The 8,540-nt window shown below is 41.1% G+C and overlaps 1 protein-coding gene across 1 annotated transcript in view; it reads left to right on the forward strand.

Moving 5' to 3' along the window:
• Window positions 1-8,540, forward strand: part of cog1 (component of oligomeric golgi complex 1) — a 45,042-nt gene that overhangs the window by 34,249 nt on the left and 2,253 nt on the right. The window lies entirely within an intron of this gene.

Below are 8,540 nucleotides of genomic sequence, written 5' to 3' on the forward strand. Positions count from 1 at the left end.
AGGGTAGTGGCTCAAAAAGACCATGTCAAGAGATAGAAGTAGGGATGCGTACCGCTACGACGGACCGGATCTGGACTTGTAAAAACGTTTCGGTTCAGGTCCAAAAAAAACGAAACCCCGGTGATTCGGTTCTGGACTCATATAAAATATAGCACTCAAATACTATATCCTTTTTGTTCTAGAATCTAGACCATCTTAAACCTTCCATTGATCACAAAATTCGCGCTGGAAAAGACGTAAACACTGCCATGCATCGCTGTCAATAGCGCACACGGACCCTAATTAGCGACGCACGCGTCTTCCGGGCATAAGTTGAAGCCGGCGAAATAAGTTTAAAGATGCGAGAGACGGGAGCGCCTCGTACGTGTCGAGCTGTGCAGAACCGCGTATCCACATGTGAACATTGAAGTGAACTGCGTATCCACGTGTGAACATTGAAGTGAACCGCGTATCCACATGTGAACATTGAAGCGGCAGCCGGTAAGATCGCTGGCTTTATTTGAACTGTTTTAAGCTGTGGCCGCCGCGTGCGATGTTGTGATGGTTAATGTGCTGCGGGCGTGGCCGCGTGTTAAAGGGGCGGGGTCAGTGTGGTTTCTTGTCTGGGTCTTTGGTCTGGGTGTAAATATGAATTAAATAACTTAAGTGTTATGTTGTGGATGTATTTGGCATTAAGTAAAGTCAAAGTAATATTGCTTAATTGCTGCATTCATTAATTGGAGTTTATATTTTGTAATTGTATTTTGTATTTGTATTCTACAGTTGTTAAGTATGGTCTGGTGTTTAATGCTGCTAATATGATTAGAGATGCACCGATTCCAAAATTCTTTGCCGATACCGATTTCCGGTTTTTAAGGTCTGACCTGCCAAAACCGATTTTTCCGATACCGATTTTCTATCTAGCCACTGATTTTCCCACAAACTACCCAGTATTTTATGAAAAAGTTGCATGTATACAGGACACACGTTTTATAATATAAAATGTAATTTATTTTGTGGAAAAATAGAAAAATAAATAACTATATATAAAAATAATATATAAATACAGAACTATATACTAACTAATATGGCCTGGAGAAGAGTGGGGGACACAGAGGAAAAAGGAGTCCATTTCTCCTGCAGAAGATGCAGCTCCAATGGTTCCAGATTGAAATCAAATGAACTATTTTCATATAGTAATTTATACATTTGTAATTTTACACATTCTTTTGAATGAGCTGGAACCCTCTGCAGGAGAGGAAGCAGGTGGAACATGAGGAGGGTCAGTCCCAGAGCGCTGCCAGCACCTCCCTCTCAAAGCTGGAGGACTCTGGCTCCAGCACCTCCCTCTCAAAGCTGGAGGACTCTGGCTCCAGGACCTCTTCCTCGTGGTTCTACAAAAAAAAAACACATTGCAATTTAGATGACACAGGCTAAAAAACAAATTGTAATCCAACCAAATGCTTTTACACACCTGTGGGTGCAGCAGAAGGGCCAGCATCCCCTCAAGGAGCAGGAGCAGGAGCAACAGGGGCAGGAGCAACAGGGGCAGGAGCAGGAGCAACAGGGAGGGCTGAAGGCAAATCCAGATCTTAAAGAACATTGTACAGCAGTTATATTTGAGCCCAGTACATTTACTGCAATATTATTCAAACTTTTACTATTATAATACAGTATATTAAATGAGGCACATATGTTGCCAATATCATTTTCCAGTTTCATCAGCTCTTTGATAACTTCACACACTCACTAGAAGCACAATGAGCTGTGCACTATAGATTCTAGTGCACTATAGATTCTAGTGCACTATAGATTCTAGAGTACTATAGATTCTAGTGCACAGCTGATTGTGTAAACATTTCTTTGAGGCTGTGGGACAATTAAATAGTCCTGACATTAGATTGTAGTCACTCATTTCGCTGTTCCGAGTCAGTAATTTAAGTTTTGTATCTACGTAATGTGATCTCAAATGCATCAAAGTATTTTTAAAGTCTCAACCAGCTGAAATGAGATCTCTTGTTAGCATTAGCTCGTAGCTCTCTGCTAGTTGAGCAGAACAACAACAACAACTAACTCTTCTGACAGCCCTGCTGCTGCTTCTTCTGGCCCCTTCATGTGTCCCTACTCTTCTGCAGATAACTCTGAATAAACACATTAACTCGTCAAACACAAACCAGCGCAAATTATTTTGACCGCATCAACTATGCGGTCAAAATAATCTACGGATTGTAATCGTCTCAAAGTTGTAATAACTTACCCCACAGTCCAGTCTCCTCTGATCCTCCTCCAGGCTCGCTCCTTCTGGTGTTCCACCAAAGTTGAACAAATCTGAACTTTTCTGCGACGAACAATTTTAACGCTTTGAAGCTTATGCGCCTGTCAAAGCGTCTAGAGCGGAAAACGGCAAAACGCACCCTCCGCGCCGCGCTCTACGCCGAAAAAGCAGGACTCGCGCCGCGGGAAACGCAGGAGGTGTTCGACACACGTTTACATAGACTTGAATGTAAACTGGACACTTTGGCCGCCGCACTCTGAAAGAGTCTTGTAGTTTTTAGCTGTTTTGCTCTGGGCGCGTTGAGCTGCTACGCACCGCGCATGCGGGTCAGTTTGGATCGGCCGAAAACCGGCAATTTACGACATGGACCGGCCGGTCACCGATTCTGGCCGATTCGACCTAAAACCGGCTTTTTAAATCGGCGGCCGATTGATCGGTGCATCTCTAAATATGATGTGTTATTTTGATTTGTTGTGTAAAATATTTTCATATTCTACTTTTGATACTGCTAAGTTGATTGCTTTATAGTGATTCAAGTTGACTTTTATGCTAGTTTTTGTAACTCTGTTATTTTACACTGTGACTTAATTATTTACACTGGTGTATTGTCTGTTTGAAGGTTTTTACCTGACTTTTAATGCCAATGGATCTGTAACATTAAAGAGTGGAAATGTGTCTAAAGGCAAAACATTGTATCAGATGAAACAGCTGCTTTGACCGCTTGACCCAGACTGACCCTGTCAACAATACTCAACATGCTCTTGTTGTTGATTTGAGTCTCAGCTAGTGGCTTGTGAGTTGTAAGTTGTAACTTTTGTTTAAAAACAGTGAATAAACCAGACAAGTTGAGTTTATTTCAATCTGCAGTTAAGCCTTGTGTTTGATAGTCGTCCTTGTTCAAGTGTCTTCAACTTAATTTAGCGAAGTAGCTTGTGTTACGCTGTTGTAACATTATGCAAATATGACATGGTTTAGGTCCGGACCTAATGAGTCCGGACCTGAACCTAAACCTCTGGATTCGAATCCGGACTTGAACTTGAACGCGGGTTTAGGTATGCATTCCAAGTTAGAAGGGTCGGCTGTAATACGACCTGCACGTCCCTGAGCCCTGGAGGTCCTGCAGAGATTGAAGTTTGCAGCCGACCACCTTCTTAGCAGAGCGCACAATAGTCTCTGCAGTCTCTGTTTGTCCCTGGCTGTGGCTCCAGCGTACCACACGGTGATGGAGGAGGTGAGGATGGACTCAATGATGGCCGTGTAGAACTGCACCATCATCTCCTCTTGCAGCTTGGCTTTCCTAAGCTGCCGCAGGAAGTACATCCTTCACTGTCTTCTGGGCCTTGAACCCAAGGTTGTTACCGCTGCACCAGGACACCAGCCGGTCCACCTCCCTCCTGTAGAGCTCATTCTCGTGACGTCACACGAGGCTTGTTTTGCCATATTGTCCGTCCAGCTGATCATGTTTACCACTACAAGCCAATTCAATACTGCGTCTGTCTGCTTCAATTTACAACGAAACACGGTTCGAAGAGGCTCAAAACCTTATTAATGATATCGCACGCTTTACTATAATCAAAATGGGGAAGGTATGTGTGGCAGTTGGGTGCAGCAACCGGGAAGATAAACGGATCTGAAGTTCTATCGGATACTACAGAGAAACCCGGAAAGAAGAGCGCGATGGACAGCTGCAATAAAACGTTCGAACTTGGAACCAAACGATCACCACAGATTACGTAGTAGTCATTGCATATCTGTTAAGTTACTATTTGTGGTTGAATTGAAATTGTCACTCACTCGCGCGGCGGAGGGAGCTGACAGCTGTTCAGCCCCGTGCAGGTGCGCGAACCCGGGCATGCAGGCTCACCACCGCTGCCTGTGCTGGAGCTCCGGATATATCAAGTCTATCGTGTTCTGCGCACGCTGTAGAATTAACATCAGTTTTATTTAGGCGTAGACCCTTTGTTCAAAATTCGGACTTGTGAACCATGGGACCAGTGGGCTTGGATCGTAAAATTTACCATCCAAGCCCACTGGTCCGATGGTTTAATTTTATTTGCCGGATACGAGATATCTGAAAGAATCTGTAATTTAGGCATCAAATATGGAGTTGATTGATCGCAGCTTCTCTAAATATCAACCTTTGTGTAGCTCATCCAAGGAGTTTGTGGAATCTGAAAGCACTGGAGCCTCCATCATTTACGTTTGAGATCACTTTCCACACTATCAGTGCATAGGAAAGCAACAAGGGACGGACAGTATGCAATCACGGTTTGTGACGTTGGTGAATGAGCTCTATAGACAGACTCATCATTATTACAAATAATTCAAGTAATTAAAGAGGTTTTAACCCTCGGGTATTCCTTTTAAAAGTCACACTTGTGATCCTAAGGACATAAATATCCACTTATAAAATCCTCTATAAAAGCATCAGATAAATGTTTTATTTACTTACATTTTTTGTGTGTTTTTTTTTGGGATGTTTTCAAATAAACAAAACAGAAGGAACAGTCAGACAAGAACTAAAAGAACAAGACCAGAGAGGGAAAGATACATCATATCAATCCCATCTGTCTCGGTGTTAAATTTGTCCATGTTTAAAGATCCCACATCATGCTATTTTTCCCGTTTCGTAGTCTACCCTAAGGGTATATTTGATAATAATAAGTGTTGTGCAAAAATATCACCCCGCTCACAAACCCGGAAATGCAAACGGCTTGGTTTGAGATTCGCCCCCACCCTTGCTGACTCATACTGGTGAGTAGTATTGTTTGATTCATTTTTCACTGTTGCCCTCAGAGGAGACTGTTGTGATTTTGGGCGTTACAAAAATAAATTGAATTGAAAGTAGGCCCCGTCCGTCTGCTCATCCGAGGAGAAGGAGAGACTGTTTTCTCGCTAAAGACCAGTTTTTTTGGTGCGCGGCGACAAGATATTATGCACCACATTTTCTGATCTTGTTAGCCTTTTGGACACGCATTTTGATATATGTATTACTATACCAATACAAATAATTAAAACTTTTTTTTTGTTCTTTTTTGTTTTTACCTCCATATGGGAGATTCATGGGTAAACTTTTTTACACATTTTCACATACATTGTTTTTAGCAGGAATAATAGGTATTTGTGGTCTACAAAACATCAAAATGTATTTTTTATTTTCATAGAGGAGCTAAAATTGTAGTGAAACAGTTTGGCACAGTTGGCACATATTTGGATAACTTGTTCCGAATATACTTTTTGATACAAAAAGGTCAACAGCACCAAAATGCCTAGAGATCTGAAACTTTACACAGTTGTTGTCAACACAAGCACACAATGAAGTAGTTCTTGCTTAGGACCTTACAAATTGACAATATTCAGGCGAGACTAAAAAAAGGATGTATTTTGTATGTTTGGGCTTGGGTATGTTTGAAGCCCTGACAGTGTTCATATGCACATCTGCAGAAACTAGAAGGCCTAAGCTTTCTAATGATGCATCACACTTGCATGTGGGCTGTACGATCTTCTTTCAATAAGCAATGCCATTTGGGTATGTCCAACCATTGTGCACAGGGGCAAAATAGGTGGATGGTAACAGGTTAAACATAATTCTGATCAAATTAGATTGTTTTTAGGCAAAACAATTGTTGAATACGGTTTGACATAATTGGCTGATTGCCAGGAGGGGTGTTGCCCCATCGCCCTTAATGGACCAGCCGCCACTGGACAGTCGGCTCAGTTCAGTCATCCAGTTCTTTCTTACTGCCTTTTTCACTGCTTCCAAAATTACTTTCCACATGCATTCATTAATCATCTCCATCACTAGGAATTCAATCATTTGAAGATCGTCTGACGTGAACCAACTCTACAGCGCCACCTAGATCAAAAATTTAAATTTGAATTTGGCCTAGGCACATACAATTTGGAGCAGTGATAGAGCTCCCTGTGACGACTAAAAAGCACTGGGCAGCATCGCTGTATGATGGACAGGAAGTCAGCCACTTTGAATCAAAGTTGCGCCGCCACATTTTACTTTTGTTTTTCAAAAAAGGACTTGTCCTAGGTTTTTTTGTGTCCTTGAGCTCAAAACAACACTTTCCACATCTAGAAACATTGAAATTGAATAATCAGCCGTTTTTAATATATATTCTGTACAGTTTATGTGTAGCGTCCCATAAAAAAACGCCTTAATTTCCTATTTTTTTATGGGGAAAAAAGCTGAAATTGCAACCACATGAGCAACTAAACAGAATGAATTAGCACATGGCCACTCACGACTATAGCGCCCCCTACAGTTCACTTAAAAGCAGTGACGTGCGTGAGGTTCAGGGCTAGTGAGGCACGACTCTTTCAGAGTAAGATTTACAAACTTGAATGAACCCAAAAGATCACCTTAAACAGGTCGTTCTGGACCAAAAAGAGGAGAAGCTGCAGGAGACTTGCATTCATTCCTCACCTTTTGTGTGTTATACAGTCCGACTAGATCCGCCCTTAGTCTCACAAAGTCAAAAAACCTTGCATATTTTGACAGGCTCTGCAGTTTTGTGTCATCAAAATGTTGGTACATTTCACAAAATGTTGTGCAATCCACTAAAGTTTGAAGTTGAGGAAGAAGATGGCGCACCTCTCCACACAGGGCCGCAGGAGCGCCCTCTTCATGCGACACATGTAATGATACCTCGCTGAGTGAACTTTTACTGCGGTTTTATAATGAATCTGTGAGCCTAAAACACGTTTCAGAAATAAATTTCATACATTATCTAGAACAGGGGTGTCAAACTCATTTTGGGCCGCGGGCCGAATTTCGACGCTCAGGCTGGGTCGCGGGCCGAACATAACGTAAAACATAAAACAATAAAAAATATAAGAAAAAAAATAGCTTCATATAGCCTACGCTGTTTTTGAAGAAAAAACAGCGTAGGCAAAAGAAATTACAAACACGTTTGTTCTCATAAACTGAAATGTATTAAGAAAAACAAGTGTAATTTCACCAACACTGTGCTTCAGTTTATGTGCATTACAACTTCAGAGTTGATCTACAGAGATAAACATTTAATCTATTGTTAAATATTGTTAAATAGGTATTTGGAACTGAAAAATATTGTATTTGACTTAACAAAATAAACTTCTCAAGATTTCAAAACCTTTTAAATGTACTAAGTAACATTTCCACGTCTGTTTAAGGAGGTTAGAAGTTACGCCTCTTGCCTTGAAAATATAGAATAAGTTTATGAGCCACAGTGTTCCATCAAACGAGACTCTTTTGTCAAATCATGGGCCAAATATTATGTACAAAATAAAATAATAAAAAATATAAGAAATAAATAGCTTTTTTACAGCCTAGTAATAGTTGTGGAGACTGTTGCACAAATGTGCAGCAGGTGAAGAGTCCATATTCATGCAGCAACAGGAACATGGACTTTTGATGTGATTTATGATATGAAATGTTCATATTACAAACATGTTTTCTGCTCAAACTCAATATGAGCTCGCCATTTTCATAGTTTAAGCTGATCTTAGTGACAAATGATTCATGTAGTGACTCAAATGAGGTCATTGTGTTTGTGTTGTTCACAGTCACATTAGTGTGGACACAATCATGTTCATACTTTATTACACTCTGACCTGTGTTTTTACCTGTGGCTCCTGATCTGTCCAGGTTTGTAGAGGATGTTTTCCTCAGAGCATCATCACAGAAGTTAGTTTTCTTGTTAGCTCCACATTAGCTCCACTTTTAGCACAGCTCTAACATCCACAAAACCTTCTCCTTTCTTTCTTCCACGTGTTTCCTAAACCACACACATCTGTCCTCGCTCAGACCTCTGCTCTGAGGTCTGTAAGTGTAACGCGCGTCTTACTTCCCTCTGCACCTCTCCCTCGGAAGTACACACGGCAGTGAAGGGCCGCGCGGGGAGGGGCGGCCACCAGCGGCATTATATATATTATATATATTATACATATTTATATATTTTTGTGTGTATTGTCAGGTGAGGCACTGCCTCCCCTGAGTGCACGTCACTGCTTAAAAGTTCCGATTACCACAACATTTGGGGAAAAGATTGTATACATAAATATGAATTGAAAACTGGATTGGACCTATGTCTTATTTTGTACCGTTTGGCCTCTAGAAACAGAGATATTTCCTATTCAAATCCTATCATATAACTGTCTATATAGAAAGTCAAAAATGATTATGTGCAAAGTGAGGAAAAATTGGCACACATTGGTGAGGTTAAATCACTCTATAAAGTACATTACATCATCTGTATTATGTACGGGTTGCCGGTTCCAAGCCATGGTTCTCTAG

This window comes from Eucyclogobius newberryi, unplaced genomic scaffold, assembly GCF_026437365.1.
Source record: "Eucyclogobius newberryi isolate DKJ021-1_F unplaced genomic scaffold, fEucNew1.0.hap1 SCAF_13, whole genome shotgun sequence".
Taxonomy (NCBI): Eukaryota; Metazoa; Chordata; class Actinopteri; order Gobiiformes; family Gobiidae; genus Eucyclogobius; species Eucyclogobius newberryi.